This window comes from Meriones unguiculatus, chromosome 9 (assembly GCF_030254825.1).
Source record: "Meriones unguiculatus strain TT.TT164.6M chromosome 9, Bangor_MerUng_6.1, whole genome shotgun sequence".
NCBI classification, from domain to species: domain Eukaryota; kingdom Metazoa; phylum Chordata; class Mammalia; order Rodentia; family Muridae; genus Meriones; species Meriones unguiculatus.
The window spans coordinates 53,951,762-53,961,930 of NC_083357.1; positions in this window are offsets into that span (position 1 = coordinate 53,951,762).

Below are 10,169 nucleotides of genomic sequence, written 5' to 3' on the forward strand. Positions count from 1 at the left end.
TGAGAAGTTTCTTGGTAGCAAACATCTTAGAAATTCAGACAAAGGAGTGTGCCACAGAATGGGAAAATATCTTTACCAATTACACATATGATAGAGACTTAGTATAAGAGAACTAAAAACACTGAACATGGAAGAAAACAAATAATTTAATTTAAAAAATAAGCTACAGAACTAAACAGAGTTCTCAAGAGATGCTTAAAGAAATGTTCAATAACCTTAGCAATCATGGAAATGTAAATTAGAAAAATACTTTGAGGTTTCAACTTAGAACAGTAAGAATGGTCAAGGTCAATAAAACAAATGATAGCAAATGCCAAGCAAGTGGGGTACTGGGAACAATCATCCATTGGTGGGGGGAGTCAAACCTTTATGTCTACTACAGTGTCAGTGTATTACTTCCTCTAAAAGCTGGAAACAGATCTTTCTCAAGATCCAGTTATACCACTCTTGATCATCTACCCATAGGACTCTAAAACTTACTACAGGAACACCTGCTCACTCATGCTCAGGGCTGCTCTATTAGTGATATGCAGAAACTGGAAACAGACTAGATATTCATCAACAAATGTATGGATAATGAAATGTGTTACATTTACACAATGGAATATTATTCAGCTGATAACAAAGAACAAAGAAATCATAAAATTTATAAGTAAATTTGGATGTAGCTAGAAAAATCATCCTGAGTGAGGTATCCTAGATCCTAAATGACAAATGCAGGCCTTCTCTTCTATGAGGATGTTAGTTCTTAAGCCTTTGATAGGCATGCTACAATCCACATGACCTCAGAGGTTAGGAACAGAATAAGGGGCTAGCAGATAGGGGAAGATCTGTCAATGAAGAGGAAATAGAATATATAGTTATGGAATATGGGCATTGTGGAGTAGAGTGGAAGAACTAAATGGGGAGGGAGATGAAAGAGGAGAAGGGAGGGAATACAGGTAGGGACAACTAAAACTAAGTGTGATTTGAAGAGTTCTATGAAAACCTACTATTGTAGGAGCTTCTTAAAATACATGCTATACAAAAGAAATTGAAATGCAGTCACAAAAAAAGGAAGGAGACAAAGCTCTAACTGGATGTTTGTTGTTGTTGTTGTTGTTTTCCATTAACTAAAACCTCTAATGCTAGTAATGGCTTACATCTAGCTGAATTGTCAAATAAAGAGGCCCCTTGTAAACCCCCAAACAGCTCTGACTATTGCCAAGGCAATTGGTTGCTCCACACAAACTGATAGTAAGGTCCTGTTGCCAAAGACAACTATCTAAATATCTCATTGAACATGGAAAAGATTAGCTAGTGCCTAACTAGAGCTTTCACCCCAGTGGACTATCATTCAGGATACTGGAAGTTACATTGGATACTAGCAGAAGAAAAGATAGGCCCTAATCAAGCAATAAACCCTCTAATCTTCAGTGCCTGCATAATATACTGCCATAATAGTTGCACAAAAATTGTGGAAGTAACCAACTACACTCTGATTGGAATTAAAGCCCACTCCATGAGATGGAACTCATGCCTGACACTGCTCGGTCAGTGAACCTCAGTTTGGATAGACCATGGGCCCAGGGGAAAACCAAATACTATTGTTCTGCTAAAGGAACATAACAACAAAACTACTCTTAATGACACTCTGCTGTTCTCCTAGATCGGTATCTCACTCAGCTATCACCACAGAAACTTCCTCTTTAAGCAGATGGGAAATAATACAGAAATCCACAACTAAAAAATATGTGAGAGTGAAAGGTTTTTGGAAGACTTAATGTTAAATGGAATGTCTTCATCTAATCGCTCCAGCCAGTGCACAGGGAACCCTGTATAAGAGGAAATGGAAAGAGCATAAGAGCCATAGCATATGGATGACAACAGAGCTTGTTCATGTATGAACTCGGGGAGACTGCGGCAGCATGTGCAGGGTCTGCACAGGTTCAGGGCTGAGAGTGGGACGTGGACAAAGGCTGCCATCCCTAAACGAGAAGATACCTTGAACTGACATGTGTTTGCAAAGGAAAAATTAATTTTCTCCAACAGAGTCTCACTGGGTACACAAACCACACTTGGTAATACGCTACACTCCTAGCCAACCCAAAACTAACTCAGTGGTAGTTTTGCAGATTTTTTTTTTTTTTTTTTTGGTCTCAGATTGCTTTGTTTGGGCATTTAAAAAATATTTTCTCTTCTTTGCTTGTATATTACAGTTTCCAAATTTGTGTTTTTATGCTTTTTGTTTTTATTTGTCTGTGTTTGTGTGTTTCTTCTTTCTTCTAAAATTTTTATTTTCCTGTTTGTCATCTAAAGACAGAGAGAGAAAGCAAGTGTAGTATTTCTTGTGTGGGGAGGTGGGGAGGATCTGAAAGAAAATGGGGAAAGGGAAAACCATAATCAGAAGATTATATATGAAATGTTTTCAATTAAATTCAAGTGAAAAATATTTCAGCCACACCAGTATGTGTATCATACATTCTCAGAATAATAAAGTATTTCCCCTATAAGTCAAACTCTCCTACTGTGGCTCTTAATTCCCATTGTATATGGAGGACAAGGAGAACAATCAGAATTTCTCCACCCTATGTTTGCTCTGCATTCTAGTTCAGACCTTGCTGAGCACAGCATGTTTGTGTGCAGGCTGCAGGTGCCTGGGAAGCACTGTGTGCTCACTGCACAGAGGTAGACAGCAGAGTCACTGGGTTGGGAGTCTCTAATGTGCAGGGCAACATGCAGGCTGACTCTATTCAGGTGAGCTGTGAGTCTGCCTTCTTCCTTGTCACCATTGGAGAAGATGGACATCAGTGCCTGGGGGCCTTTCCCAGAATGCTGTCTGTACCACCAGAAGTTCTGAGAAGCACTATCACTGAAAGTGCAGTTGAGTGAGGCTATGGCTCCCTGTGGGACACTGAGGGATTCTGGCTTCTGCTGCACCTTCTGCTGGCTGCTCACCCCTGTGCAGAAAGACAAAGGTCAGGCAAACAGGACTGGAGGCATGTGGATGCTAGCACTCCAGAATGCCTTTCCCTCGGCCTCCCACCTACTTTTGTTACAGTATGAGAACATCAATATTTCTACTCTCCAGCCTAAAATAGGCAACATCTTCATATATTATATTTTTATGTTCCCATAGCATGGTCAAACTCACCACTCAGTTGAAGCCAGAGGACCACTAGTGAAACCCTTAAAGGGGACATATTGTTTCTACTGAAGATTCTTACTTCAAGCATCACAGAAGAAGTGGCATTTAGGCAGTTTAAATTCTTATGCTTGAAGATGCATAAAAAGAAAAACCTCAGATGGTTCATCCAATTAGAAAGAAGTAGGGCTACATCAAAAGTCCTCCTCCTCCCTCTGAGCCCCACCCAAGTCCCAATTATACCCAAAGAACCACATGACAAATCGCTTCTGGGTCTTTGAGAGGAGACCGCCATCCTGTGGATGCACCTTAGTGTTAAAGAAATATTGTAAGTGCAGACTCCTCTTATGTAAACTATTAAAACAGGTGATAATTTAGTCAGATGAGAAGTTTAAGACATTTGTTCAAGTATATTATGTGTGTGCTTATGCATACATTATTCACCAAATGGCAATTTATTTTATCAGTTTAAAAAACTATTTTCTGTAATATTTTTAAAACTCTTGGAATCAAATAATAGCTTGTGTTCTTTATTTCTTCTCTGTGTCAGCTTAGACATCCCTCGTCATCAATTTTAAAGAAATTTTCTATAATTAAAACAATATTTTAAAATTAAATAGCTTTAAATATGGATTAACATGTGTGGCTCCAGTTCATAGCCTAACTACATTGTATTTGTATGTGTGTGTGTGTGTGTGTGTGTGTGTTTACTTCGTTGTTGACGGACATTTTGTTCATTTATTTATGTGTTTGCACACGTGTATAGGTTACAGGTCAACATCAGGTATTGTCTTTGACCACTCTCTACCTTATTTTATTTTTTAAGAATCGTAAAAATAATCTGTTCAACCAAGTAGGAAAAAATGGCCTAGGTTTACACTCCTTGATCAATAAGAACCTCCTAAGAAATGGGCTCTGGGCCTCTCACTGAACCTTGAGCTCACCATCACAGGCTCATTGTCAGTGAACTTCCAGACTGGACTATGTCCTTACCAATGCTGGGGCTACACATCTGGATGTATTATTGGATATTATTTGTGTTCTGGGTATCTGGACACAGTTCCTCATGCTGGTGAGTCAGCGCTTTGTTGCTGGGCACTTTTGACTTCTTTATTGTTGATATTATTTGGGGATTAAGATGAATCCTCAGCATAGATTTTGTTGTTGTTGTTGTTGTTAGCTGTTTCCTTAGCAAGGTGGCCCTAGAAGTGCATGGAATTCTTCATCCACCAACAACGCACATCTGTAGCAGAGATGCTGGTGATTATTTAGGGGAGCACATAGAACATCCTAGAAAAATGGAAGATGGAGTTGTGGAGAAAACAAAAATAGCAGCTTTATCCACTGCAATTGGAGGGTCCCTAAAGCTAGTCAGCTAATAGGACTTTAGCTTGGTAATTTTATTGGGCCTATGTATTTTTTTTTCCTCTTCACTATTAGTCATATTTAGATACACACCCTCATCTTTCACACCAGTTGAACTCAAATCATCTTCTGTGAATAAGAAGCTGCCACTCCAAGGAGCTTTCTTTTGCTCTCTCATCTATCCATATTCATCTTTCTCTTCCTTGGGTCTATACACTCAGAGATCAACATCAACTGTTGTCAGGAATAGAACCATGACTGCTCTGGTTGCTTAAATGAAGAGAAGGGGTGGAGCTTAGGTATCATCATATTCTAAGGGATGGGCTCCATACGGGATTAGTCCAGGGCCCTATGGTCATACATCTTGAAAAGCAGCCCAGATTCCTTCATTGGATCTTTTCAGAGCTCAGGTTGTTACTACCTTCCTCCATCAAGTATCACTCCAAGTATGTGACTATAATTAATCGGGCCTTTTCTCTCTGGGGAGCTTATATCCCATCATGGCTAGAGCATAGAGGAGGGACTCAGTTTCCTGAGAGAGTCTCTCCCCAGATGCCCCACAGAATATAAAGACTTACACATATTGAAGCAAGGTTGGATGGGGACTTGACCAGTCCATGATGTCCTGGGCCAAGAACAGTCCACATCAATATGGGCTATCTATAAATACTTCAGGTAGGATGGTGCAATGACTTGTTTAGCTTTAGAAGCTGTATACCTTTTAGTCTCTGGAGAAAGGTAATTATGGCCTCAAGGGCTGGCCTTAATAGCTTTGATAGCTATCATGTATAGAATGGCTAGTAGCACAATGTAAAGTCCCTCCAAGATGATACTAGAGAAAAAAAGGAGAAGAAAGTTAAAAATCATTGGACTTTTTAGTTAAAACAATGGTAAGCCTGCTTCATTTGGCTTCAGATAAGCACTGTAGTGTTGAGCCAAGGCCAAGATAGCCTAAATATAATAAGCAGCATTTTCTTATCAAGAAGCAAAGCATTAATTAAAAAAATAGTTGCCTATATCACATCTCATATGTATTTAAGTCTAATGTCTAGTGAGTGTCATTCCTTAGATTGCTGAAGAACATATTATACTTTCCTATGTTGTATTTAAGATCATTCAGCCCCCTAAATCAATCACTATTATTTTTCAAAGCCAGTTGAAGATCTGGTCCTTGGGTGGAACACTTGGGTTTGAGAGGAACCTCTGGCTCCTCTAGCCATTTGTTCCATCTGTGTGAAGATAAGCCTAGGCCCTTGTTTGACTATGGTTTTACTCTGAAACATGGGGACATCTTTCCTATTGTTGACCATTCTCTTTGTAGACTGAACACTGGTTAGAGATCACTGTAAGTTTCCAGGGCCTCTTAAACATTAGAACAGGTGATTCCCCAGAGACATAGAACAGTTCATTTCAGTTTATTTTAGTTTAGATGTGGTGGGTAATTTGCCTACAAGTACATCAAGTACCACATGTATGCATATTACTCACAGAAGCAAGAAGAGATCGCCTGATTCCATGAAATGAAAGTTACAGACAGTTGTTACCTACTCTGTTTGGTGCTGAAAACTGAACCCAGATCATTTTGAAAAGCCCAGTGTCCTTAATCACTCATCCCCTCTCCAGTCCCTATTCAGACAACATTTTGAGAGATGTTCCATACTGTCTGGAACTGAGTTGATCGTAGAGGGGAAGAGAGGAAATACTTTCTAGTTTAATCCCTCTGACCACATTAGAATACCCTTCAAGGATGGTTATTGAACAAACAGAAAGTTAGTTGCACCAGTCTTTACTTCTAATTGCTGTGGTATATTTAGATAAAGATCTAGAAAAAGACCATCCTGACTGAGGTATCCCAGAGGCAGAAACACACACATGGTATATACTCACTTATAGTGGATATTAGACATATAATAAAGAATAAACTACTAAAATCTGTACACTTAAAGAAGCTAAGCAAGAAGGAGGACCCTGGGTAAGATGACCAGTCCTCCCTCAGAGAGGCAAATGGGATAGACTTTGGAAGAGGGAGAAAACAGGGAACAGGACAGGAGCCTACAACAGAGGGACTCTGAAAGACTCTTCCCAATAGGGTATCAAAGTAGATGCTGAGACTCATAGCCAAACTTTGGGCAGAGTGCAGGGAATCTTATAAAAGAAGGGGGAGATAGAAAGACCTGGAGAGGACAGGAGCTCCACAAGAAGAGCAACAGAACCAGGAAATCTGGGCCCAGGGGTCTTTTCTGAGACTTATGCTACAGCCAAGAACCATTCATGGAGATAACCTAAAACCCCTGCACAGATGTAGCCCATAGCAGCTCAGTATCCAAGTGGGTATCCTAGTAAGGGGAACAGAGAATGTCTCTGACATGAACTAAGTGGCTGGCTCTTTGATAACCTCCCTCTGATGGGGGAGCAGCCTTACCAGGCCACAGCGGAAGACAATGCAGCCAGTCCTGATTAGACCTGATAGGCTAGGGTCAGACGGAGGGGAGGAGAACCTCCCCTATAAGTGGACTTGGAGAGAGGCATGGGAGGAGATGAGGGAGGGTAAGATTGGGAGGGACTGAGGGAGGGCAGTACAGATGGGATCCAGAGTGAATAAACTGTAGTTTATATAAAAATAAAAATTAAAAAAATAAAGATTGAACTTTGATAATACATGCATTTTTGTTCTTTAAGATGGTCCTCATAGTTGTTGTGGAAAGTAGACAAATAACTCTATTGATTTAAGCAAAGATTTGACAACAATATGTTGAACTTTGACCTTTTTCATACATCTTAAAATTTGCTTAGACCCTTGTACATTGCTTATGATTTCCAGTTTCCTTTCCAGTCATTTCTGTTCCATCTTATTTTGTAAAATAACAGTAATAAAGGAACAGTCAACAGGCCTAGCTGTGATGATCTTTTCAGAGTAGGCACAGCTGATGTCCAAGTTATTTGGCCTGGAAGATAATACTATTAACTTCAGGTTTATAAGAGATGGTTGACTCCAAACATAATACAACCTGTGTAGATCCTGTCATAGTATGTGGTTTGAGACGTTCCAAGGTTATCCTTATAGTAATCACAGGATAGGACAGACCACAGTATGCAGAATAATCTACTGTATCAGTGCTTTTCATTTGGAATGAGTGTAGGTACTAGATAGAAATAGAGCTTTATACCATGAAATCAATAATACTCACAATGCCTAAACCCTTTGACTGGTTTGTTATTGTTGTTCTATTTTCTCCATGTTAGAGAGTTGGAAAACAAGCCTCATTCAGGAAAGAGAGCTTGAAAGAACATTTTGCGATAAATATGCTTGTATCTGAAGTGGGAGGGCCAATTTCCATCTTCAGAGCCAACTTTTCAGTGAGCTCAAACAGCACAGCACAATTTAATGTACACACATAAGGCATCGGTTTCTCTCCAAACTGAACCCAGTAGTTTCTTGTCAAGTGTTGAGCTGCACACTTGGAATAGGAATTGGCAATGCAGAAGGTCCTGGGTAGGTGACAGTGAACACCTGTGACTGAGGAAAATCAAGCCAACAGAAATCTTTTGCCCTCTCTCTCTCTCTCTCTCTCTCTCTCTCTCTCTCTAACTGATGTCTCATATTGGACTTTCCCTACCTAGGCTTGTGATGATCAAGTGGGAAGACTGTAATCAATTTGGGACACAAAATCTGAAAAATCTTAAAATTCTCTGCTTTTCTTTAGGCTAGGCAATGAAAAGGCTCAAGAATATAGGTGGGTCCAAACTCTTCTTCCATCTCCTGCATGAAAAACACCCCAGAGGATATTAGGACCATACCCTTTGGCAAAAGAAAATCAGCCACAGATGCCAAGAAAGGCATTGCAAGCCCCATTTACTGAGTTTACTGGGCCCACAAAAAATGCTTATAGTGATTAGTAATTTATCCATGTTCACAGAGATGATGAGAGAGCCAGATACAGAATGGAAGCTGGTAGGCTTCAGACCAGTAGCCCATCCCTTCAAAATGATTTGAGTTAACTCATTATCACACACAGTTTTGCTGTCTTTAACAATTCAGTGATGGTATGTGAATATGTTTTTGTTTTAACCCCAAGTTTGGGATATGGGGCTGCTTTCAGTTTGTTCACGCCTGTTAACTATGTTTGCCTCTCATGGGCTCAGAGAGGGGGGTGATTTTTGCCATCTGCAGAGAGTTTAATTGTGAAGACTCTGAGAGGGTATAAATGCTAGAGCACTGAGAGGAAAAGGATTCCAAGGAGGAAAAAGGCTGTTGCTGTGTTTGGTATTTGCTGGCTTGCCGGTTAGCTGAACTGCTGTATATCCTGGCTATGAAGATTGGAGTTGCCATAGGAATTAAGTGTGAAGAGGTCTACATTCCTTTCCCTTCTCATTCTCTCCTACATAGGGTTGGGGGTTGGAAGGGAGGTAGAGGCTTAAGGGACGCAAATAAAATAGTTTAAAAAATAGTGCCTACACTGATGGGCAGGGTTGGCCTTCCCTCACAGGTTTGCTTCTGATGCCTACAATGTTCCCAGATGAGTGTTTAAGAAATACAAACTTCACAACTGTGACTTGCTTCTGGGTCTACAGTCATCCAACTGAAACAGGTCATAGGACACTTAGACATTCAGACTCACTCAACAAGGTTCCAGACGCTCCCTGGGCCTGCATTCATGCCATTGCTATTTCCCCAGTATTTGCACATTTTTTAGCAAGAACTACACATTAATATCTACTTTCTTGAGGAAGCGCTATTCCTACTTGTCTGAGAAAGAACCAGATTGATTTCCAGAGTAGTTGTACAAGTTTACATTCCCACCAGCAGTGGAGAAGGGTTCCCCTTTCTCCACAACCTCTCCAGCATGTGTGTCACTTGAGTTTTTGATCTTGGCCATTCTGATGGGTGTAAGGTGAAATCTCAGGGTCGTATTGATTTGCAATTCCCTGATGGCTAATGAGGTTGAGCATTTCTATAAGTGTTTCTCTGCCATTCGATATTCCTCTACAGAGAATTCTCTGTTAAGCTCTGTTCCCCATTTTTTAATTTGATTACTTGGTTTGCTGCTTTTCAGCTTCTTTAGTTCTTTATATATACTGGATATTAGTCCTTTATCAGATAGAGGGTTGGTGAAGATTCTTTCCCAATCTGTAGGCAGTCGCTTTGTTTTGATGGCGGTATCCTTTGATTTACAGAAGCTTTTCAGCTTCATGAGGTCCCATTTATTGATTATTGCTCTTAGAGCCTCTGCTGTTGGTGTTCTGTTCAGGAAGTTGAATAAAGTGTAATTAATAGTAAAATAAATAAATAAATAAATAAATAAATAAATAAATAAAAGAAATGGTAAAAATATCTACTTTCTTAACTACATCTACAAAGCTGTATCAGAAAGCCTGAATCCTCAATAGGGAGAAACCAGAAGTTACCCCTGATGAGACAGGGGGGTTCAATATGAGAGAAAAATGTCCTCATTGTCCAAGGATAGAGGGTCCACAGTGGATCCAGTGGACATCCACAACAATATTCTTGGCTACTAGGATAATAATATCCTCCAAGCTCTGAGATCCCTTAGCCATTGTAATCAGAAGAGGCAGGCCAAGGATGTGCTATCTGAGGTGGGAATAGTAGCACTGTGAAGGGTAGGCAGTGACACTAGAAACTGGACCACCTTCTTACCCTTAGTGAGAACCTAGAGGGAGA